The sequence below is a fragment of the Rhinoderma darwinii genome, chromosome 2 (genome assembly GCF_050947455.1).
Source record: "Rhinoderma darwinii isolate aRhiDar2 chromosome 2, aRhiDar2.hap1, whole genome shotgun sequence".
Taxonomy (NCBI): Eukaryota; Metazoa; Chordata; class Amphibia; order Anura; family Rhinodermatidae; genus Rhinoderma; species Rhinoderma darwinii.
Window position 1 is genome coordinate 64,954,593 of NC_134688.1, and position 25,507 is coordinate 64,980,099.

General features: G+C 41.5%; 1 protein-coding gene across 1 annotated transcript in view; it reads right to left on the reverse strand.

Moving 5' to 3' along the window:
- The window catches only part of N4BP2L1 (NEDD4 binding protein 2 like 1), a 60,476-nt gene that overhangs the window by 8,089 nt on the left and 26,880 nt on the right, over positions 1-25,507 (reverse strand). The window lies entirely within an intron of this gene.

Sequence of the window (25,507 nt, forward strand, 5' to 3'; positions counted from 1 at the left end):
ATACATTATTGATCATAGCTCCTTTTTAAAAAGAACAAATAATTGCTGATCACAGAGCTGCCTCATTGATTGGCGCTCATTTTTCGAGCCGTGTAATAGGACCTTAAATTCGCACTTACGTTGTATAATCCGTTAATCTGATCCATTTTTAGATAAGAATAACGGATAATTACTTTATTTAAATTATTTGTCAATCTGTTTGTATCAGTTTTACATTGAAACCAGTGATATAAATAACCCATCCGTTTTTTGTTAAAGTAGAAAAAAGTCCACTTTTATCTCGGTAAAAAAACACGCATGATTAATGTAACGGAGCCGAACGGATGCAATTAAAAATCCTATTGGTTTGAATGGTATTTTTAGCGGATCCTTCTTTATCCGTTCTTAGGATCTAAAAATGGATTCGAGTAACGGATTATACAATGCAAGTGTGAACTAAGCCTAAGGCAGGATAGAAGACAGGCCCTCACCTATATAAACTAGAAGTGACAAAGTGGAGCAGGTGGCCATATATTTGTATGTATGGTAGGTGATCTAGAGACCAAAAACAGTTGCCCATAGCCTTGAAAATGGTTGCAATTTCACATCAGCACTTACAGTAGGAAGAGCCGCTCTGGAGCACAAACTGCAGCTCTAACAAATGTCTCTTTCAACAAACACTTGCATTCGCCAGAAAATAACAATTCTGGGGCATCTTTAGGCTCGTTTCACACTACCGTCATCTTCTGTTTAGGTCTCTTCCGTCGGAGGAAGGGTATGTTCACACGTCAGCGTCCGTTACGGCTGAAATTACGGGGCTGTTTTCAGGAGAAACAGCTCTGTAAATTCAGCCGTAATGGCATGTTGAGGCGCTTTTCGCTGCGTCCATTACAGACGTAAATGGAGCTGTTTTTCCATGGAGTCAATGCAAAACGGCTCCATTTACGTCTAAAGAAGTGACAGGTATTTCTTTGACGCGGGCGTCTTTTTTACGCCCCGCCTTTTGACAGCGGGGCGTAAAAAAAATGACCGTCGGAACAGAACATCGTAAGACCCATTCAAATGAATGGGCAGATGTTTGCCGACGCTATTGAGCTGCATTTTCTGACGTAATTCGGGGCTAAAATGCCCAAATTACGTCCGTAAATAGTGTGTGTGAACATACCCGAAGAGATAAACGAGAGTCCAAACGGAAAGAATTGCTACCGTTAGAATTACCATTGATTTCAAGGGTAATTCTTTTGTTTCAGATGCTTTCCGTTTGCCTCCGTTCGCTAGGTTTGTTTTTTTCACAGAAGCAAAAGTGCTGTAGACTGTACTTTTGCTTCCGTCAAAAAAACGGAAACCTAGCGAACGGAGGCAAACAGAAAGCCTCTGAAACAAAAGAATTACCCTTGAAATCAATAGTAATTCTAACGGGAGCGATGCTTTCCGTTTGGACTCTCCACTTACCAATATGGAGTATCTCCGTACAACAAAAGTGATCAATCACAACACCTATAACTAAGATCGATGATCATGGAAAAGCAAATGTCTGATGTTAACTGATCTCTCCTGCTTGTTCTCTAGCAAAAACATCTCTGGAGATCAATTATAAAACAATAGTGGAAAATTAATAATCAGGAGGAAGTAAATATTCCAAAAATATCACCGTGACATGAGGAACACGCTCAAAGTGGCTACAAGCTGCTAGAATATCTGTTAGGCTGGGTTCACACGACCTATTTTCAGACGTAAACGAGGCGTATTATGCCTCGTTTTACGTCTGAAAATAGGGCTACAATACGTCGGCAAACATCTGCCCATTCATTTGAATGGGTTTGCCGACGTACTGTGCAGACACCCTGTAATTTACGCGTCGTCGTTTGACAGCTGTCAAACGACGACGCGTAAATGGACTGCCTCGGCAAAGAAGTGCAGGGCACTTCTTTGCAACGTAATTTGAGCTGTTCTTCATTGAACTCAATGAAGCACAGCTCAAGATTTACGAGCGTCTCAGACGGCTCGCAAAATGCGAGGAGCATTTACGTGTGAAACGAGGCAGCTGTTAACAGTCTGTCTTTTCACACGTAAATGCCTCTCATCGTGTGAACATACCCTCACCTGTAGGACTTTGTATTGAAAGGTCAAAAGACACTGAAATTGGAAATAGATAAAAAAAGAAGAGGATCACACGCACGCACAGTTTCGATACAGTTTTTGGCTCCATTTTTTTTAGCCAAAGCCAGACGTGAATTCAGAAGAAAGAAAAGATACAAAGACAGGACTGATGCATCTCCTTTGTTTTGTATCCACTTCTGCTTGGCTCAAAAAACTTAACAAAAAACTGCATCAAAACTGTGTGTGATCCTGGTCTAAAAAGGTGCATGTACTTAAGGGCGTTAATAAAACACCAAAAAGCAACATCATTTCCACACCACACAAACTGATTATAAATACATATAGTTTTGCTACAATTGTAGTTTTGAATGGAAAGAGTAGATGCCCACGCAGCGTTGCTTCCTCTGTGGTGAACTATCATAGCTGCCAGAGAGGTACGATATTTTTGCTGCGTAATATTGATGCAGCTTTCTGCTCCACCATTAACTCCTGGAGTTCATGTACCTATAAAGCGTCCCTCCACTGATCCACTTTAAAACCTGTGTAAATTCAAGTTTATAATCAAGAATTTAAAAAATTTGTGCGCCATGCTGTTTGGTAACCTCATTCACTTGCAGTCTGCACACTCCATTTCATTTCAATATAGAGCAGGGGAGACTTGTGTAGCCCTTTACTTCATCCCTGCAGATAGAAAGATATAGCTAAAATAACTTACCCAAACAGGGACTGGCAAGCGGTCTCTGTGTGCCTACGGCAAGAACTTGCTAGCTAATACAGTCCTGTGATCACAGCAGCATCAGCGGTAATGTAAAGGCTATGTACACCTTTGCACTGAAGTTTTCGTGTTCATTTACTTCCTAAATTAAATATTAAACAACTTTCTAAATAGTCTTCATTCAAATTTTCCTACCATTTTGCTGCTAGAGAATCTTTAAAACTCCTTTACCTAGCTGGTTGTCCTGCTGTTTCTAACAGATCTGTCTCTCTCTGCTCTCCCCCTCCTCTCAATATTGGAGATATCAGCAGGAAACGGTGGAGAATGTGCAGGTAGTTGAGAGTGTGTAGAGGGGGGGGGGGCATCCAAGTGTTCAGGGAGGGCAGATTACACAGGCTGAACTGTATCAGAGTGTAGATAGGGAGGAGAGCACACACGGAGAGAAAGGAGAGATCACACAGGCTGTGCATGAGTGCAGAGAAAAAAGAGCACCCATGGCAGACTGTACAAGGCGGGTGAATCACAAACTCAGCATCAGTATAGGTCAGCATAAGGGTGAAGAGATCCCTCATTGGCTGAAGGTGAAAGCCGTACAGGGATTTAGCTGAGCTCATACATGAGACCTTGTGAAGGCAAGAGCAGCAGCAACCTGGACACACAGACTTCACGTCCTGCATGAATTACTGGATAGGACAGGTCCACATCAGAAAAGTCTGAAACTATGAGCAGGTTGCAAACTATCAGGGGGTCCGAAAATTAATAAAGATTGCAACCTGAAACTTAAAGAGAGTCTGTCACCAGAATGTCCGTATTAAACTAGTAACAGGGTATTGAAGAAGAGACTAACCTGTTTCTAGCATTTATTTTCATTTTCTGCTTACTGCCTCCTTTGTAGAGAAATCCGTTTTATTAACTTTATGCTAATGGCTATTTAAGTGCAACGAGGGCGTCACGGCTGCTCCTAAATGCTCTTATGTCGCTCCCCAATTCAACCCCCTCCCTCCCTACGTTGATTGACAGGGGCTAGGCAGCATACTTGGTGCGTTCATGCCTTGCCCCGTACTATCTGTAACGCGCACGTGTCCCTGATCTTTTCCCGATGCATGTGCAGTACAATCTTTCTGCTCTCTGTTCTAATCGGCACTACTGCGCAAGCTCCAAGTAAAAAGCAGGGACAGGCATGATAGCGCCGATTGCGCTGCCTGGCCCCTGTCAATCAATGTAAGAAATACCTAAGAGAAAAAAAGATACACAGCGCCACATGGTGCAAGATGAACCTGGTTGATAGGATGAATAAAGTGCAAGGAAAAACAGTTACGCTCACCTATGGGAGTTGTACAATTCAGGTACAACACTGATACAGGCATAGAGTTGTTAAAATCAGCTGCAGCTCTCAAATCCAAAAACTGGTACCATGGCCACGGTACCGCAGCAAGACAGCAAATGTGCAAAAATAGATGGATATGATAGAAAGCGCTACTGATAAAGGAGCAATAGCAGTATTGGTAATGTCTTTAAAGATTTTAATGCATGGCTACGCGTTTCAACACAGAACCAGTGTCTTCATCAGGCCAAAGAAAACATACATAAAACATGTCTTATTTATACATATACTGGGCAGCATCACAACCTTCAAAGTGAACCAAAAAGAACCGCCAAAAAAATCAAATGGCACAACTGTCAGTGACGTCAATGATTCATACTATGTAAATTAAACTTGTATAGTAACACTCACTATTTTGTCTTTTGATTTGTATGGTTATTAAATAACATTGAACACTATGTTATAGTGTTGCGGAGTATCTCCTTATAGTCAGAGGAGAAAGGAAAGAGGAAAACACAGCCATACAAAACCATATTAGGGAGTATTATACAAAGAGGGACAGTAGGGGTACATACATTTTGTAAATATTTTCGTGTCTCTTAAGATTTTATGTGCAACTAATTTGTGTATTAGACATTTTATACACTTATTGTTTTATATATATTTTATTCTCTTTTATCATTGGGCTATGTGTAATATGATTACTGTAACTTTTTAGTTGTCTTCAATGTTCTATTTTCTGATCACTGTCCCCCCTCCCCCCAATTTTTATATGAATACTTACCTAGTCCGGTTATTCCCCTGATGCTTCAATGCTTCAAGCTTTGTCTTTTCCAGTTGTTTTTCTTGCGGCGCACCGAATAGAAGTGCTATTTTTACCTTTCTGTTCAGCTGCGGCTTCCGTAACTGCCTGGTTGCCATACCAACGGGGACGCTTGCGGGCTGTGTGCGACCTCCGGATCCATCTACAACTTCACATCCGCATCGCTCCCATGTAATGATCGAACAGGACACGGAATTATTTACAAATCATATGAACCCCTACTGTCACTCTTTGTATAATACTCCCTAATGTGGTTTTGTATGGCTGTGTTTTCCTCTTTCCTTTCTCCTCTTCTCAGACTATATGGAGATACTTAACAATACAAATCAAAAGGCAAAATAGTGAGTATTACTACTTAAGTTTGATTTACATAGTATGAACCATTACCCGGTCCCAGATGACGTCACTGACAGTTGTGCCATTTGATTTTTTTGGCGGTTCTTTTTGGTTCACTTTGAAGGTTGTGATGCTACCCAGTATATGTATAAATAAGACATGTTTTATGTATGTTTTCTTCAGCCTGATGAAGACACTGGTTTTGTGTTGAAACGCGTAGCCATGCATTAAAATCTTTAAAGACATTACCAATACTGCTATTGCTCCTTTATCAGTAGCGCTTTCGATCATATCCATCTATTTTTTCACATTTGCAATCACTGTAAGACAGGAGGGAGGGAGGGGGTTGAACTGGAGAGCGACATAAGAGCATTTAGAAGCAATGGTAACGTCCTCGTTGCACCCAAATGCTCATTAGCATAAAGTTAATAAAACAGATTTCTCTACAAAGGAGGCAGAAATTGAAAATAGACGTTAGAAACACGTTAGTCTCCTCTACAATACCCTGTTAAGAGTTTAAAACTGACATTCTGGGGACAGACTCCCTTTAATGTAAATTATTAAGAAATCGCACTGTCATGTGCTTTCCTTTTTAAGGACTGTTGGTTTTGCAGTGCAGTTTAATGTGTTCTGTAGGGGACATCACACGCACCCGAGCTCTGCACGTGATTATGACTAAGCTCGGTCCTTCTCCTTTTTGGAACTGATGTTCTCCAAACATGATATGCAACGATGACAACAGTCTTCACACCACCTTCCATTGATCGGAATAGATATCCATGCACCTGCTGTAGAAATAACCCCATTCTCATGTAAGGAACAGATTTTCAGCGACAAACCTGCCACATGTAAATATACCCTTACACTTTAAAAACCGCATGTAAAAACGCCAGTGTTTTTCTTAAATGGTACATTACATAGTATTACATAGTATTACATAGTTAGTACGGCTGAAAAAAGACACATGTCCATCAAGTTCAACCAAGGGAAGGGAAAAGGGAAGGAAAAATTTCTACACATAGGAGCTAATATTTTTTTGTTCTAGGAAATTATCTAACCCTTTTTTAAAGCCATCTACTGTCCCTGCTGTGACCAGCTCCTGCGGTAGGCTATTCCATAAATTCACAGTTCTCACTGTAAAGAAGCCTTGTCGCCTCTGCAGCTTGAACCTTTTTTTCTCCAGACGGAGGGAGTGCCCCCTTGTTTTTTGAGGGGGTTTTACAAGGAACAGGATTTCACCATATTTTTTGTATGTGCCATTAATATATTTATATAAGTTAATCATGTCCCCCCTTAGTCGTCTTTTTTCAAGGCTAAATAGGTTTAATTCTTTCAATCTTTCCTCATAACTTAAATTCTCCATGCCCCTTATTAGCTTCGTTGCTCTTCTTTGTATTTTTTCCAACTCCAGGGCATCCTTTCTATGAACTGGAGCCCAGAACTGGACTGCATATTCTAGATGAGGCCTCACTAATGCTTTGTAAAGTGGCATTATTACATCCCTGTCCCGCGAGTCCATGCCTCTTTTAATACACGACAATATCCTGCTGGCCGTTGAAGCAGCTGATTGACACTGCATGCTGTTATTGAGTTTATGATTTACAAGAACACCCAGATCCTTCTCAACAAGTGAATCCGCCAGTGTAGCGCCCCCTAGGACATATGATGCATGCAGGTTGTTGGTACCAAGATGCATAACTTTACATTTATCTACATTAAACTTCATTTGCCAAGTGGACGCCCAAACACTTAGTTTGTTTAAATCTGCCTGTAATTCATGAACATCTTCCATAGTCTGAACTATATTACATAGCTTGGTGTCATCTGCAAAAATAGAAATAGTGCTATTAATCCCTTCCTCTATATCATTAATAAATAAGTTGAATAATAGTGGTCCCAGCACTGAACCCTGGGGTACACCACTTATAACCGGGGACCATTCAGAGAAGGAATCATTGACCACAACCCTCTGGATACGGTCCTTGAGCCAATTCTCAATCCAATTACAAACTATATTTTCTAAACCTATAGTCCTTAATTTACCCATTAGGCGTCTATGGGGGACAGTGTCAAATGCCTTTGCAAAGTCCAAAAACACTAAATCCACAGCGGCCCCTCTGTCTAGACTTCTGCTCACCTCTTCATAAAAACAGATTAGGTTAGTTTGACAACTTCTGTCCTTAGTAAAACCGTGCTGGCTGTCACTTATAATGCTATTTATTGTCACATAATCCTGTATATAGTCCCTCAATAGCCCCTCAAACATTTTCCCCACGATGGATGTTAAGCTTACTGGTCTATAATTACCCGGGGAAGACCTAGAGCCCTTTTTGAAAATAGGCACCACATTTGCGCTGCGCCAGTCCCTTGGCACTATACCTGTCACTAGAGATTCTCTGAATATTATGAAAAGGGGGACAGAAATAACTGAACTAAGCTCTTTAAGAATTCTAGGGTGTAACCCATCTGGTCCCGGAGCCTTGTGCACATTTATTTTATTTAATTTAGCTTGGACCATCTCTACATTCATCCAATTCAGTATATCAACTGATATATTAACAGCACTGGCACCGGCTATATCAGCTGCTCTTTCTTCTGTTGTATATACAGAGCTAAAGAACCCATTTAGTAACTCTGCCTTCTCTTGATCCCCTGTGATCAACTCCCCATTACCATTATCTAGGGGTCCTACATGTTCAGACCTTGGCTTTTTTGCATTTATATGCTTGAAGAATTTTTTAGGATTTGTTTTACTATCCTTGGCCACCTGCCTTTCATTTTGTATTTTTGCTAATTTTATTACATTTTTACAGATTTTATTAAGCTCTTTATATTTTACAAAGGCTACAGCTGTACCCTCAGATTTGTATTTTTTAAATGCCCTTTTTTTGTCATGTATTGCCCCTTTCACAGAAGGTGTAAGCCATGTGGGGTTTAATTTGAGTCGTTTATACTTATTACCTGTAGGAATAAATTTTGCACTATAATAACTCAAAGTAGATTTGAAAATCTCCCATTTATCATTTGTTCCATTATTTGACATTAGTTCTTCCCAGTCTATATCCTGAATTGCAGCCCTCATCCTGGGGAAATTGGCTTTCTTAAAATTAAATGTTTTTGCCCTCCCAGCCTGCGTTTGTTTTTTACAGTATAGGTAAAATGTAACTATATTATGATCACTGTTACCGAGGTTTTCACGAACATTGACATTCCCAACAAGATCTGCATTATTAGAAATGACCAGATCCAACAGAGCTTCACCTCTAGTCGGGTCTTCCACAAACTGGCCCATAAAATTTTCCTGCAACAGGTTGAGGAAATGTCTCCCCTTTGCAGTTGAAGCCGAACCATGACACCAATTAATATCCCGGAAATTAAAATCTCCCATTATCACTACAGTACCCGCCTGTGCAGCCCGCTCCATCTGTTTATATATCTGACCTTCCATCTCCTCAGTTATATTGGGGGGTCTATAGATTACACCAAAAGTAATTTTTTCAGTGTTTACCTCCCTTTCTAGTTCCACCCACAAGGTTTCAACCTCCTCACAGTCTTCACCCACTATTGTCTCTTTCACACTCGCCTTCATATCACTTCTCACATACAGACATACACCACCACCTTTCCTATTTGTCCTGTCTTTACGAAAAAGTGTAAAACCCTGTAGATTTACAGCCCAGTCATGTGAAGAGTCCAGCCATGTTTCAGCAACACCAACTATATCTATATTTTCTTCCAGTATCAAGGCCTCCAGCTCCCCCATTTTGCTTGCTAGACTTCTGGCATTTGTGAACATACACTTTAACTTGCCTGTCAGTTTTTCACTTTTATTATCAGAAATGTGATTTGACATTAATCGGTCCTTTTTATTTACACTGATGTTTTGTAACGAAAGGATCTCCTTATCTTGTTGTCTAGTCCTCTCCCCACATTCTGTTTCTCCCCCCACCAATATAGTCTGACCCCTCTCTAACCTGGCTACCCCTTTTTTTTCTACATTGACCTCCCTCCTCAGCCCTAGTTTAAATACTCCGCCACCCCAGCTAGAATTCTCTCCCCCAGCACAGCGGACCCCCTTCCATTTAGGTGCAAATCATCTGCAGAATACAGTTTGTACCCCAATGAAAAGTCAGCCCAGTGCTCTAGGAACCCAAATCCTTCTCCTCTACACCAAGACTTCAGCCATGCATTTAACTCCCTAAGCTCCCGCTGTCTTTCCTGTGATGCGCATGGCACAGGCAGTATTCCTGAGAATACAACCTTGGAGGTCCTTCCCTTCAGCTTGTAGCCTAGTTCTTTAAAATTATTCTTAAGGCTCCTCCACCTACCATTTATTCTGTCGTTGGTACCGACATGGACCACGACAGCTGGATCATCACCAGCCCCTCCCAGCAATTTGTCCACCCGTTCCACCACATGCCGAACCCTGGCACCAGGGAGACAGCAAACCATTCGGTTGAGGCGGTCTTGGCGACAAATTATTCTATCCGTCTTCCTGATTATAGAATCCCCTACAACTATCAATTGTCTTGGCTTGCCTGCATTACCATCCCGCCGACTACTAGCTGGGCTGTTCTCCCGGCTGTTAGGGAGATCAGTATCCACTAGGGCTGCCTTTTCTGAGACTGACACCCTCGCATCATCACCCAACCTGGCAATTTTGCTTGGAATGCCAGAAACCGGATCGGCCTTCCTTGTCTTTGACCCCTTTCTACTGCCCCTAACTACATTAACCCAGCTACTTACCTGATCCTGCTCACCCATGTCTTCACCCTCCAGTTCTAACCCACTAACTGCATGCTCTGTGAGCAGCAAGCTCCGCTCAAAATTGTCTATCCTCCTCAGTGTTGCATTCTGCTCCTCCAGATCTCTAATACGAGCTTCCAGGTGAACAACATGCTCACATCTGCCACAGAGGTATTCACCCTGGAACTCCGGCTCTAGTCGTGTATACATATGGCAAACTGTGCACTGAAGAAAACCTCCAATCTTGCTATCCATTATCCAAGTTACACCAAAACAGCGAACAATTGTCAAAGAAAAAGAAGAGTACTTACTGGGGCTTCAACTCCTCTTTTCAACTCCGGTTTTAGAACTCCACTTAGTTCACAAGCCACTTAACCCCTTCCCGCTCCTTGACGTACTATTACGTCATGGCAGCTGTATCGTTCGCGCTCCATGCCGTAATAGTACGTCTCGGGAGTAACGGCCGTTTCGGCCGTCCTCCCGACACATACAGGAGCTGTGACGCTGCTGTCTTGTTCAGCAGCTGTCACAGCTCCTACAGCGGGGACCGATCGCTGTGTCCCCGCTGATTAACCCCTTAAAAGCCGCGTTCTATAGAGATCGCGGCTTTTTAGGGGTTAAGCTGCCATCGCCGGCCTGCTACGCGATAGCGGCCGGCGATGGTGACTATGGCAACCGGACACCAAACAATGGCGTCCGGCTATGCCATAGACGGAAGCCTAGTGGGTCCTGACAACGTCAGGACCCACTATGCTTGCTGTCAGTGAGTAGCTGACAGTTCTAATACACTGCACTACGCATGTAGTGCAGTGTATTAGAATAGCGATCAGGGCCTCCTGCCCTCATGTCCCCTAGTGGGACAAAGTAATAAAGTAAAAAAAAAGTTAAAAAAAAGCTGTGTAAAAATAAGAAAATAAAAGTTTTAAAAGTAATAAAAGTAAAAGTCCCACTTTTTCCCTTATCAGTCCTTTATTATTAATAAAAATATATAAACAAACAAATAAACTATACATAATTGGTATCGCCGCGTCCGTAACGGCCTGAACTACAAAATTATTTTGTTATTTATCCCGCACGGTGAACGCCGTAAAAAAAAATATTAATAAACCGTACCACAATCACAATTGTTTGGTCACTTCACCTCCCAAAAAATGGAATAAAAAGAGATCAAAAAGTCGCATGTACCTAAAAATGGTACTGATGGAAAATACAGTTCGTTACGCAAAAAAAAAAGTCCTCGCACGGCTTTATTGATTGAAAAATAAAAACGTTCTGGCTCTTAGAATAAGGTAACACAAAAAGTGAATGATTGTTTACAAAACGTATTTTATTGTGCAAACGCCATAAGACATAAAAAAAAACTATAAACATCTGGTATCGCCGTGATCGTATCGCCCCGCAGAATAAAGTGAATATGTCATTTATAGCGCACGGTGAACGCTGTAAAAAAAAAAGTATACAAAAACAATAGTAGAATTGCTGTTTATTAGTCACCACGCCACCTAAAAATGGAATAAAAACTGATCAAAAAGCCGCATGCACCCCAAGAAAACTACAATGGATTCCTCAAGGGGTCTAGTTTCCAAATTGGGGTCACTTTTGGGGGGTTTCCAATGTTTTGGCACCACAAGACCTCTTCAAACCGGACATGGTGCCTAATAAAAAAGAGGGCTCAAAATCCGCTAGGTGCTCCTTTGCTTCGGAGGCCGGTGCTTCAGTCCATTACCGCCCGAGGGCCACATGTGGGATATTTCTCTAAACTGCAGAATCTGGGCAATAAGTATTGAGTTGCGTTTCTCTGATAAATCCTTTTGTGTTATAAAAAAAATGGTATAAAAAGAGTAAATTTCACCTCTACTTTGCTCTAAATTTCTGTGAAACACCTAAAGGGTTCATAAACTTTCTAAATGCTGTTGTGAATACTTTGAGGGGTCTAGTTTCTAAAATGGGGTGTTTGATAGGGGTTTCTAATATATGGGCCCCTCAAAGCAACTTCAGAAATGAACTGGAACCTAAAAAAATAAATAAATGAGGCAATACTTCGCTTCTTACATTATACTGATAATGAGCCGTGCCCACCCCGAGATGACCCCAGTTTTGACCGTTTGTATAAACGGAGACCCCTATTAGACCGTTCCAGTGCCCGGTTTTCCCAAGCATACACCCCCGAGAAGTGTTTTTCTATTGATGAGTCCCTGGTACATTTTAAAGGGAGGGTTCAATTCCGCCAGTACCTGCCAGGTAAGAGGGCAAGGTATGGCGTGAAGATGTATAAGCTGTGCGAGAGTGCATCAGGGTATACCTACAGGTTTAGGATATATGAAGGAAAGGCCACCCCCAAACCAGACTGCATCCTGGACTACAATAGGTACATGGGAGGGATGGACTTGTCAAATCAAGTCCTGAAGCCCTACAGCGCCATGCGGTGTGGTATAAGAAGCTGGCCGGGCACATCATACAGATGGCTTTGTACAATGCGTATGTGCTACGTCGATGTGCAGGCCAGAGGGGAACTTTCCTGGAATTTCAAGATCTAATCTTTAGGGACCAGGAAGGGGGGGCACCCAGTACTTCTGGAAGCGAGGCCACATGCATCGTACCAGGGCAACACTTTCCAGGAGAAGGTCCCCAAACCGGTGGAAAGGGAAAGAGTCAAAAGAGGTGCAGAGTCTGCTATAAGAGGGGGATAAGGAAGAACACAATATACCAATGTGACACGTGTCCCGAAAAACCAGGGCTCTGTATAAAAGATTGTTTTAAAATGTATCATACATCCCTTGATTTTTAATTTACCCTGATGCACTCCGCACAGCTTACCCCCCTCATCTTTCCCTTCTGAGCCCTGCCGTATGCCCAGGCAGCTGATAACAGCCACATGTAGGGTATTGTCGTACCCAGGAGAACCCACATTACAATTTAAGGGGTGTATATCTCCGGTGGCGCATGCTGGGCACACTATATTGGACACTGAAATGGCATATACATATATAAAATTGCAAATCTCACACTGCACCATCTGCTGCGCATTATCTTTTACACAGTACCTGTGGGGTCAAAATGCTCACTACACCTCTAGATGAATGTCTTAAGGGGTGTAGTTTTTAAAATGGGGTCACTTCTCGGGGGTTTCAACTGTACTGGTACCTCAGGGGCTTCTGCACACATGACTTAGCACCAGAAAAGCTCCAGTAGGCCAAATGGTGGTCCTTTCCTTCTGAGCCCTCCCATGGGCCCAAAGGGCAGTTTATCACCACAAATGGGGTATTGCCGCACTAAGGACAAATTGGGCAACAAAATGGGGTATGTTGTTCCTTGTGAAAATAAGAAATTTTGATCAAAAATGACATCTTATTGGAAAAAATATCATTTTTTTCATTTCACAGCCCAATTCAAATAGGTGCTGTGAAAAAACTGTGCGGTCAAAATGATAACAAAAACCATAAATGAATTCCTTGAGGGGTGTAGTTTCCAAAATGGGGTCACTTCTGGTGGGTTTACATTGCTTTGATACCTCTGGGGCTCTGCAAATGCAACATGGCACCCGAAAACCAATCCAGCAAAATCTGGACTCCAACAAACACATAGCGCTCCTTTCCGTCTGAAACCTCCCATGGGCCCAAACGGCAGTTTATCACCACAAATGGGGTATTGCCGCACTAAGGACAAATTGGGCAACAAAATGGGGTATGTTGTTCCCTGTGAAAATAAGAAATTTTGATCAAAAATGACATCTTATTGGAAAAAATATAATTTTTTTCATTTCACAGCCCAATTCAAATAGGTGCTGTGAAAAACCTGTGCGGTCAAAATGATAACAAAAACCATAAATGAATTCCTTGAGGGGTGTAGTTTCCAAAATGGGGTCACTTCGGGTGGGTTTCCATTGCTTTGATACCTCTGGGGCTCTGCAAATGCGACATGGCACCCGAAAACCAATCCAGCAAAATCTGGACTCCAACAAACACATAGCGCTCCTTTCCTTCTGAGCCCTCCCATGGGCCCAAACGGCAGTTTATCACCACAAATGGGGTATTGCCGCACTAAGGACAAATTGGGCAACAAAATGGGGTATGTTGTTCCCTGTGAAAATAAGAAAATTTGATCAAAAATGACATTTTATTGGAAAAAATATCATTTTTTTCATTTCACAGCCCAATTCAAATAGGTGCTGTGAAAAAACTGTGCGGTCAAAATGATAACAAAAACCATAAATGAATTCCTTGAGGGGTGTAATTTCCAAAATGGGGTCACTTCTGGTGGGTTTCCATTGTTTTGATACCTCAACGCCTCTTCAAACCTGGCATGCTGCCTAAAATATATTCTAATAAAAAAGAGGCCTCAAAATGCACTAGGTGCTTCTTTGCTTCTAGGGCTTGTGTTTTAGTCCACGAGTGCAGTAGGGCCACATGTGGGACATTTCTAAAAACTGCAGAATCTGGACAATACATATTTAGTAGTGTTTCTCTGGTAAAACCTTCTCTGTTACTAAAAAAAAATTGAATAAAATTGAAATTCAGCAGAAAAAATGAAATTTGCAAATTTCATTTCCACTTTGCTTTAATTCCTGTGAAATGCCTGAAGGGTTAAAAAACTTTCTATATGCTGTTTTGAATACTTTGAGGGGTCTAGTTTTTAAAATGGGGTGTTTTATGGGGGTTTCTAATAAATAGGCCCCTCAAATCCACTTCAGAACTGAACTGGCACCTTCAAAAAAAGGCTTTTGAAATTTTCTTAAGAATATGAGAAATTGCTGTTTATGTTCTAAACCTTGTAACGTCCAAGAAAAATAAAATAATGTTCAAAAAACGATGCCAATCTAAAGTAGACATATGGGAAATGTGAACTAGTAACTATTTTGGGTGGTATAACCGTCTGTTTTTCAAGCAGATGCATTTAAATTCTGAAAAATGCTATTTTTTGTAAATTTTCTCTAAATTTTGCAATTTTTCACAAATAAAGACTGAATATATCGACCAAATTTTACCACGAACATGAAGCCCAAAGTGTCACGAGAAAACAATCTCAGAATCGCTTGGATAGGTTTAAGCATTCCGACGTTATTACCACATAAAGTGAAATATGTCAGATTTGAAAAATGGGCTCTGAGCCTTAAGGCCCAAACTAGGCTGCGTCCTTAAGGGGTTAAACCACCAAGCTCAGAAAGAGCAAGCTCAAAATGAGGTCTGATGACTAATTTATACCACCTGTGTCCAGTTAACCCCTTCCCCCTCGTCAACTGCTCAGCTGGAACGAATCTGCAAGGGAAAAAAAAAAAAAAAAAATTTACAAATTTTTTTTTTTAAATTGTGTGAGTTTTTGCTATCTTCTATTTGCTAGCAATCAAAACAGATTCACAAACACAGAAATACAGCAACACAATACAGAAGTACAGCAACACAATCCGGTTTTAGAACTCCACTTAGTTCACAAGCCACTTAAACCACCAAGCTCAGAAAGAGCTTTTTCCAGCCTTTTTTTCTGAATAGTGTGCTTTACTTGTTTTTTTTTTTTATGTTACAAGTCATGTGTTTCAAAGAATTCTCTATAAATATCATGATGTTTTTGTGAAAAAAAGTCACAAAAAAACGCAACACACATTGAGACGTTTTTTTTTTCTTTAAACAATTTTATTGGTTTTACAGGAATAAAACAGGTAAAACAAGCTAATGTTATCATAGGATACAAGTAGCAGAGTTTGTGATTTCATCACCAGTAGGAGCAATAAATAGGAGCTCGCTTAAAACAATGTAAATGTACAAAATGGGTCAATTTGAGACCCTTGAGTCAGACTTGTGTATAATATACATTGTATAGTATAGGTTTGCAGACACAGGACTCGGCTAGAGTATGACAGAAAGTTAAAAGGGAAAAAGAGGTAAAGAACGAGAGGGGTGAAACGTTGTAGTGGATGTTGGATGAATAAACCCAAGATTTTTTGAGTGCTGCTTCGTTCTCCCTTCTTTGGATGTACATTATACAAGGAGAGGTCACTCCTTGTTTGAAAGCATAGCACCGGCCTTAATAGGCGAGGAATCACAGTGCTGCTCCTATCTTTGAGATATATATATATATATATATATATATATATATATATATATATATATATATATATAAATAAACACACACACATACATACGTACGTACGTACAGTTCGGTCCAGAATTATTATTTTTTTTAAATGTAGATTTACATTTACACACAAAGTGACAGTAACTTACTGACATATAAACATAGTAAACTTAACATGTCAGCCATCACATACATCTGTAATAACATATTAAACAGCAGATAGTGATAATCGGTCAAGTAAAAAACCCTACTTGAGCCGTCCTGTTTTCCAATAGGAAGCCCCCAAGTCTTTATCATATGCTACTATATTCTCTGGGGAGAAGAGCCAGCGAGCTTTTTAGCCAAGCGCGCCAATGACGTTTAAGTGCAACCAATTGTGATGGGTTAGAGGCTAATGAAAACTCGTGATGCATATGGGAGTCAACCTTAGCACATAAATCCGTAATTGTTGGGGTAGTAGAAGATTTCCAATGTGAAGCCACACACTTTCGCGCTGAGGTTAAAATATGCACCGCAGGCCAGCGGTGGTCTGGAGACATCTCTGCTACCCGGATATTCAATAAGGCAATATCTGAGGCTGGAGGAACATCATAACCAGCCACCTAGGAGATAATCTGAAAAGTAGCCCCCCAGAACACTTTGACTATTGGGCAGGGCCACCACATATGCTCCAATGTTCCTACTTGCCCACATTGTCTCCAGCAGAGACTTGAGTATCCTGGAATGACATGAACCAATCGAGAAGGGTAAAGATACCAACGTAAATGTATTTTTTTTTACTTGTTCCAATTGATTCCCACAACGAGAGGAACGCATCAGCCAATCGCAAGCTCTTCTCCACTGAGTCACAGTTGTCAGAATATTCAAATCATGATCCCATTTGTGCCAATATGGCAATTTCTCATCCACATTCCCCAACCTCAGCAATGCTTTATATGCAGTGGACATCCCCCTCATATGGTTTTTATAGCCCAATATAAACCTTTGAATTGGAGACGTTGTGCTTACTACCTGCTGCTGAGGACACTTTTGAAGAGCATGACGAATTTGCAAGTATTGATAGAATGCCACCTTTGGTAAAGTGGCTTCACAGCTTAGGTCCTCAAATGACCTAAAAATAGAATTACAATAGAATTTATCTATAGTATCTATCCCTGACCTGCTCCACAACTGGAAATTCGAGTGGGGTGTATGATATTCTAGACTTTTTAAACAGAGATATTTAAATGGGATCTGTATATACGATTTGTGTTTTAACAAATATCTCCAAACATCCAAAGTGGCCTGCATAGATGCCGAAGGAGAGTACGTAATAGACCGTTGTAAACATTCCGCCTCCAAAAGAAGTCTAGTAGATTGAAACTTAGTAAAGTTTTTTTCTACCTGAATCCATTTATGGTCAGCAGCAGAATTCCACCACTCCCGCAATGTATCAATTAGAGAGGCTCTGTGGTACAAGGCGAGATTAGAAACACCCATGCCTCCTAGTTTAATAGGTAGGTATAGTACCTTATGTGATACCCTGGAATATCCATTAGCCCATATAAACTTTCCAACTAGTGCCTGTAATTTATTAATATGAGTATTAGAAAACTTATAGGGAAGACATCTCATTATATATAACATTTTTGGTAAATACAATATTTTGAAATTATGGATTCTTGCTATCCAAGACATTTCAAGTTTGGCAACTCTCTCCATCTCACTATGAAGATGTTTAACCCCTTAGTGACCACCAATACGCCTTTTTACATTGGTCACTAAGGGGCCTTAGGCTAGGCTGACGCCTTTTCACGTGAGCCTAGTCTAAGTCCTGCACGGGTCTCCCGTGCAGGCTGGAGCCGGGGCTCAGTTGTCTGATGACAGCTGAGCTCCTGCTCCAACGCCCGCGATCGAAGTTTACTTAAATGCCGCCGTCAATAGCGACCGCGGCATTTAACTTTGTTTACAGAGGGAGTGCGCTCCCTCTGTCACCCATCGGCGGCCCGCAAATGCAATCGCGGGTCTCCGATGAGGTGTCATGGCAGCCGGGGGATTGATAAAAGCCCCCAGGTCTGCCCTGGACATATGCCTGTTAGGACACGCCGGAGGCACGTCCTAACAGATTGCCTGTCAGATTTACACTGACAGGCAATAATGCTCTGGTATACGAAGTATACCAAAGCATTATAGCAGCGATCTGAAGATCGCACAGTAAAGTCCCCTAGTGGGACTAGTGAAATAAATAATAAATGTGAAATAAAGATTAATAATAAAAGTTACAGTAAAAAAATAAATAAAACCATTTTTTTTCCATAAAAAGTGGTTTTATTTAGTAAAAGTGTAAAAAATAAATAAAAGTACACATATATGGTATCGCCGCGACCGTAATGACTCCATTAATAAAGTTAATATGTAATTTAAACCGCAAGGTGAACACCGTAAAAAAAAACGCAAAAAACAATGGCGAAATTGAATTTTTTTTCCATTGCCCCCCAAAAAGTCATAATAAAAATAAATCAATAAGTCCCATGCACCCTAAAACAGTACCAATCAAAACTACGTCTCGTCCCGCAGAAAACAAGCCCAAAAAATCACTACATTGATGGAAAAATAAAAAAGTTACGGCTCTTGGAAAGCGACGATGCAAAAACAAATAATTTTAGTTCAAAAGTGTTTTTATTGTGCAAAAGTCGTAAAACATAAAAAACCTCTACATATGTGGTATCGCCGTAATCATACCGACCCATAGAATAAAGGTAACATGTTATTTACGCCGCACAGTGAACGGCGTCAATTTAAAAACGCATAGAACCATGGTGGAATTTCAGTTTTTTTTTATAATACGCCCCAAAAAAAGTTAATAAAAAAAATTCTATGTACCCTAAAATGGTGCTATTAAAAAGTACAACTAATCCCGCAAAAAACAAGTCCTCATACAGCTATGTAGACGAAAAAATAAAAAAGTTATAGCTCTTTGAATGCGACTATAGAAAAACGAATAAAATAGTGTAATGACGGGGGGTAGGGAAACGGACAAGTGAGCCCTAGTCTACCCGCCACTCTGTCCCTGCCTACTTGCAACGACCCGCCCTAGGCGACGGGGTACAACTGGGCGGCGGTCCCTGCGCTCAGTAAGTGCACGACAAACACGACAAACATACAAGGGAATACAAGCAAGGGAAAGGGGCAGTTGCCCACGGCAACACCGTGAGCAACCAGAGTGGTGAACGAGCCGAGTCAAGCCAGGAGTGTACGAGGTACCAAACGAAGAGCAGAAGAGTAGTCAGTAAGCCAGGGTCTGTATGGAGCAGGATCAAAATAGAAGGAGCTGTAGCTGGGCCAGGAAACCACACGAAAAGAATCACAAGCACCGAGGGACAGGAAGGGCAGGCTTAAATAAACCGAGGGCGGGAGCTAGCTGAGTCTGGCCAGGTTGCGATAGGCTCTCCCACTCCTAAGCCTGCCAGCCTGAGTGGTGGAAGCTGGAGTCAGTCTCAGGGATGTAGATTCAGGTGCTGACTGATTAATTATGGGAGTTAACCCCGAAGCTGTGCCTGGCATATCCTTTACAAATAGCTTGGTCATTAGGGCCTAAAATGGGCTGGTCATTAAGGGGTTAATCAAAGTATCCACATTACGATCTATCAAAGACCTGGTAGGAAAGACCAATTCCTCCCCCAAATACAGAAGTTCATCAGTCACCGAGACAAAGGAATATAGTTGTTGTAAGGAGTGCAAGGAATTGTCTGACATAAAAAGAGGTAAAATGAGAGTTTTGGACACATTTAATTTATAGTACGATACTTTAGTAAAGGTGCCCAACACCCCCATTATGGCTGGGATAGATGATTCTGGTTTAGTACATGTGATAATAACATCATCTGCATAAACACACAAATGGTCTTATCCCCCTCCCCACACCAGAATGCCCGAGGTCCAGAATTATTTGGACAGTGACACAATCTTCATGATTTGGGCTCTGCATGCCACCACATTGGATTTGAGATGAAACAACTGAGATGCAATTGAAGTGGAGACTTTCAGGTTTAATTCAAGGGGTTGAACAAAAATATCCTGTGAAACGTTTAGGAATTGCCACCATTTTTCTACACAGCCGCCTCATTTCAGGGGCTTAACCCCTTAATGACCGGGCCTGTTTGGGCCTTAATGCCCAAGCCAGATTTGTTAAATCTGGTATGTGTGACTTTATCAGAGAATAACTCAGCGAAAGTTTTGAATATCCAAGTAATTTCGTCACATGTTGTACTTTATTTTAGTGGTAAAAGTAGACTGATACGATTTACGGAAATTAATAAAAAAATAGAAAAAATGAAGAAATTTTGTAAAAATTATCATTTTTCCCTATTTTTAACGGCAATATATCACATATGTACATACATACAGTACAATTTTTTTTATTAAATATATATTTCCATCTCTTTACTCTATTTTGGTAGCACTTTTGGAAAAAAAAAAATTTTTTGTGCAATTTAGAAGACTTACAAGTTTAGTAATAATTTTATACATTTTGAAGTACATTTGGTTTTCCTGCACCAAGCCAGGTTTTCAGAGGCTCATAGGTGTCAGAATGGTGGAAACCCCCACAAGTGACCCCATTTTGCAAACTACACCCCTTAAGGTATTTATTAAGGGGTGTTGTAAGTATTTTGACCCCACAGTTTTTTTGTAAGAATTCATGCAAAGCAGGCATAAAAAAATATAATCTCACTTTTTTCATAAAAGTATCAATTTGAAGACCGATTTCTGTGTAAAGCGACCATAAGAATGAAGAAACACACCCCAAAATCTATCACCCTGTTTCTCCTGTTTTCAAAAATGCCCCCATTGTGACTCTAATGCATTGCCTGGACACACAGCAGGGCTTGAAAGGAAGGGAGCACCCGGAGGATTTCAGGACTCATATTTTGCTTGAAAATGTTTTAGGCCCCACTGTATATTTGGAGAGGTTTTGAACTACCAGAACGATAGAAACTCCCCATAAATTACCCCATTTAGAAAACTAGACCCCTTAAGGTATTTATCTAGGGGTGTAGTGAGTATTTTGACACCACAGTTTTTTGCTAAATTTAATGCATAGCAGGTGAAAAAAAATAAAAAATCACTTTTTTCATAAAAGTATCACTTTGAAGACCGATTTCTGTGTAAAGCGATCATGAAAATGAAGAAACACACCCCAAAATCAATCACCCGGTTTCTCCTGTTTTCAAAAATACTCTCATTGTTGCCCCAATCTGCTTATTAGATGTGTGGCTGGGCCAAAAATAGAGGGAGCACCCTTTGGCTTTCAGGGCACAATTGAATAAATTCTAGGCCCCATATCATGCATTTAGAGGCATTGAGCTGCCTGAACAAAAAAAAAAACCACGCAGAAATGACCCCATTTTAAAAACTAAACCCCTAAAGGTATTCATCTAGTGGTGTAGTGGGCATGCGGACCAAAAATTTTTTAAAGGAGGAAATAATGGGTATCATTTCAGACACTATGGGTATATAATGTTTTCTTCAAATTCTTATTACGTTTCCAGATAAAATAGAGGAGACGTGGTAGAAGGTTATTTTGTTAGAAATATGCCACATTAATAAATTTGTGCGGCACAGAATAGAAGTGAAGCCGTGTATTCATAACGGATACATGTCGCTATAGACGTATTTGCCTGTACTTATGACTATGTCTTGCTGAAGAAGCAGTTGGTGCCATTATGATGTCATTGTGGACAGAATTCTGTCCTAATATAAAATCAGTCAGAGAGGAAAAAATAAACTGTACTGGAGTGACGGGCAATATCTTCAAACAAATGGAGGAAAATGTATCCAACTATGTTGCAAACTCGAGTCTGTTCACTAGATAGAAGAACACCTGCAGGGCTGCCAAGGCAAGGTTTTTTTTTTTCAGTGACTGGTTGTACAACGTCTCTTTAGCTCCATCAATCCTTATGAGGGACGAATGTGCCAAGTGACGCGGTACACCATAACAGGCCCCTGCCCGGCAAGGTAGGAACCGCTATGTGCACAAAACAACCAATCACCTACAGAATATATAGAGGGGCAGTGTCCAAAACCATCTATAGAAACAGTAAAGGATCACTAATCCCCAAAATGATGTCAGTATTTCCAGAAGAACCGTAACAAAGCCCATGGTGTATTGATAAGGAACAGCTCGATTATTAGAGATCCTCCAAAAAAAAAATATCATGCCTGTATCACGGTACAGAATTAGGAATGTAACAGCTGTATGTGGCAGGACCTAGTCATAAGAAAAAGGAAATACATCCCCAATTTATTCTTGTAACCATTGCTAAAATGCACGACTTCCACAAATTCAGGGGCCGCAGGTGTTGGATTTATCTACTAATAAATGCAATGCCCACATTTATTTTTTATTTCAAGAACACTTGTGGGGTCCATGTTCTGAATAGACAGATGTGGGCTCCTGCACAATAAACAGTATTCATTTGTGAGTGATCAAGTCCTGGATTTAATTGTCCAAGAAATGTATAAAAAAAAAAAAAAAAAAAAAAGGGGAAAATTAGTTTTACAGTCTGAAATAAATACTTTACTTCCTCCCCATGAGAATCCCTCCCTCCCTTGGAAAGCTCAGAAACGAAAAATAAAAGATGAATAAATGAAATTGACTCCCTAAAAAGAATCCCCCCCACCCCACCCTTTTTGGTGTTCCCTAAATTATAGATAAAATTAATAATTAGAAACGGTGTGGTAGGTCTCAAAACAGGGGTAGTTGCACAGGCCTGGATTTGAAGGGCACATGGGGCAGTAAAACCGGGTATCCCTCCTCCTTCCGTGTTTACTGCACACCCGGCATCTCCTTTGGGGGTATTCCTTACTCTCAGTGGCAGGGACGGGGTGAAGGAAGTGGCGCTCAGTGAGCCTTTTGACATTCTCTGACTCAAAGGAGTCTCCAGGTGCGGGGGAGTCAAACAGGAGGTGCTCTATAATTTTCTCCTGATACTGGAGGAAACTGAGCATTCCCTGGGTCTTATAGAGCACATAACTGTTGTAAGTGGCCATCTGGATAAGGTAGATCGCTACCTTTTTATACCAGGCCCCAGTTTTGCGCTTGACCAGGTACGGTTGTAGGACCTGGTCAGATAGATCGACTCCCCCCATGAACTTGTTATAGTCCACCACGCAGACCGGTTTCCTCTTATCAGAGGTAGCGCCCCTCTCTCTTACTGCCACTGTGGTGTCCTCGTGCACGGTGGAGAGCATGTACACATCCTTTTTGTCACTCCATTTTATTGCGAGCAACTGGTCACTGGTGAATGAGAGTGACGCACCCCTTACTAGTCGCCTGGACACCAGCTGTTGAGGGAAGCCGACTCTATTTTTTCGTACCGTCCCACAGGCCCCTGTATTCGCAGCATGGAGGGACTTATACAGGGGGACACTGGTGTAGTAATTGTCGGTGTACACATGGTACCCTTTCTGTAGGAATGGCACCATGAGTTCCCAGACAATTTTCCCACTAATGCCAATATCCTCTGGGCATCCTGGGGGATTAAGGTGGCGGTCCCTGCCCTCATATATAAAAAAGGCACAGGTGTAGCCCGTTGTGCTCTCGCACACCTTATAGAGTTTCACTCCGTATCGGGTTCTTTTGGAGGGGATATATTGGCGAAACGATAGACGGCCCTTGAAGGCCATAAGGGACTCGTCTACCGCTATTTTTTGGCCTGGGGTGTACAAATTCAGAAAAGACTCAGATAGGAGGGAGATGAGGGGTCTCAACTTGTTGAGGCGATCATGGCCTGGGTCACTTCTTGGGGGGATTTGGGAGTTGTCCGAGAAGTGCATGAAGCGCATTAGCGTCTCATAGCGCGTTCGGGTCATGACAGCAGCAAATACAGGGGTGCTATGGATAGCGCTAGTAGCCCAGTAGGAGCGGATAGACGGTTTTTTTACTATCCCCATATTTAGGGTAATTCCCAAAAATGTTTTCATTTCACAGACGGTTGTGGGGATCCATCCTCTGGAATAGTAAGAACTGGGATTTTGGGTGACAAATTGCCTGGCGTATAAATTCGTCTGCTGGACGATTAGTTCCAGGACCTGATCGCCTATAAACAAATTAAAAAAATTATAGGGGGTAAAATTTGTGACATCAGAGTTGATGCCTGGAGTCGCTGTAAATGGCGGAATTTGGGGGGAGAAAGAAACTGCAGGATCCCACATGGCGGGAGGGACTGCAGTACTAGGCCCGGCTCCTGACGCCTCACCGGTGACCGCTGCGTCCACCACCATAGGGCTGGGGGGTCCAGTGGCAGAAGCAGAACTTGTGTCGCTTTCTGAGCCAAGTTCTGCTTCTGACGCAGTGTCTGTATCACTGCCGGAACCGCTAGAGCACAGCATGGCGTATGCCTGCTCTGCAGAGAACATTCTGCGGCTTCTGCGGTTCATTATTTTATAACACTAAACTAACAAGTAAATTTTTTTTTTTTTTGTATTTTAAATTTTTTGGGGATTTTTTTATTTTTTTTATATAATATAGACACAACACTAACGTAAAAAAATAAAAAAATACGGTAAACCGCAGTTAATTACAGCAACTAAAACTAATTCAGCGGGAAAAAAAAAGAATTACGGAGATAACAAGTAATTACGGGTAATCTGGCGTGATTACGGGTAATCTGGCGTGATTACGGGTAATCTGGGGTGATTACGGACAATATCGGAACACTGGCGAGTACGTATGTGGTGTATTTCACAGTATAATACAGCACAAGATTTCTATAGTATTTCTCTCTCTCCTCTCACAGATCAACTACAGTGAGAGGAGGGAGGGAAAGAGAACAAATCTTGTGCTGTATTGTGTAAATATGGGACTATGGTCACTGTGATAGGTATATCACAGTGACCATATGATCAGGGACCAATTATCACTGTCCCTGATCAGTTTCTATGTACAGGCAGAATAGCTGCCTTATGTCACTGCGCATGCGTGCGCCATTCTCTTTTTTTTTCCCGGCAGTTAGGGACGGGGGGGCACGGGGGGACACGATCGGAGGCAGCAGGGGGCCTAAGAAGCAGTTTTTTTTATCTCCTCTCACCAAACATACATGGTGAGAGGAGATAAAATCATAATTTGCTGAGGCTCATTTATTGTAACGGCGGTCGCCGGTATTCGTTGAATACCGGCGATCGCCGGTATGGGGACCGCAAACAGCGGTCCCCAGTCACTGCTCCCAGCCCTCAGCTACCTCCGGCAGCTGAGAGCAGGGAGCTAAACCTCCCCCTGGCGGCGCTATTTTATTCCGATGCCGCGACGTAAAAAGTCTATGGCATCGGAATAAAGCCCGTTAGTGACCGACGTAGAAACACGATGGGTCGGTCACTAACGGGTTAAAAGTAATTGGACAAATTAACATTACCATAAATAAATGTTTTTTTTTAATAC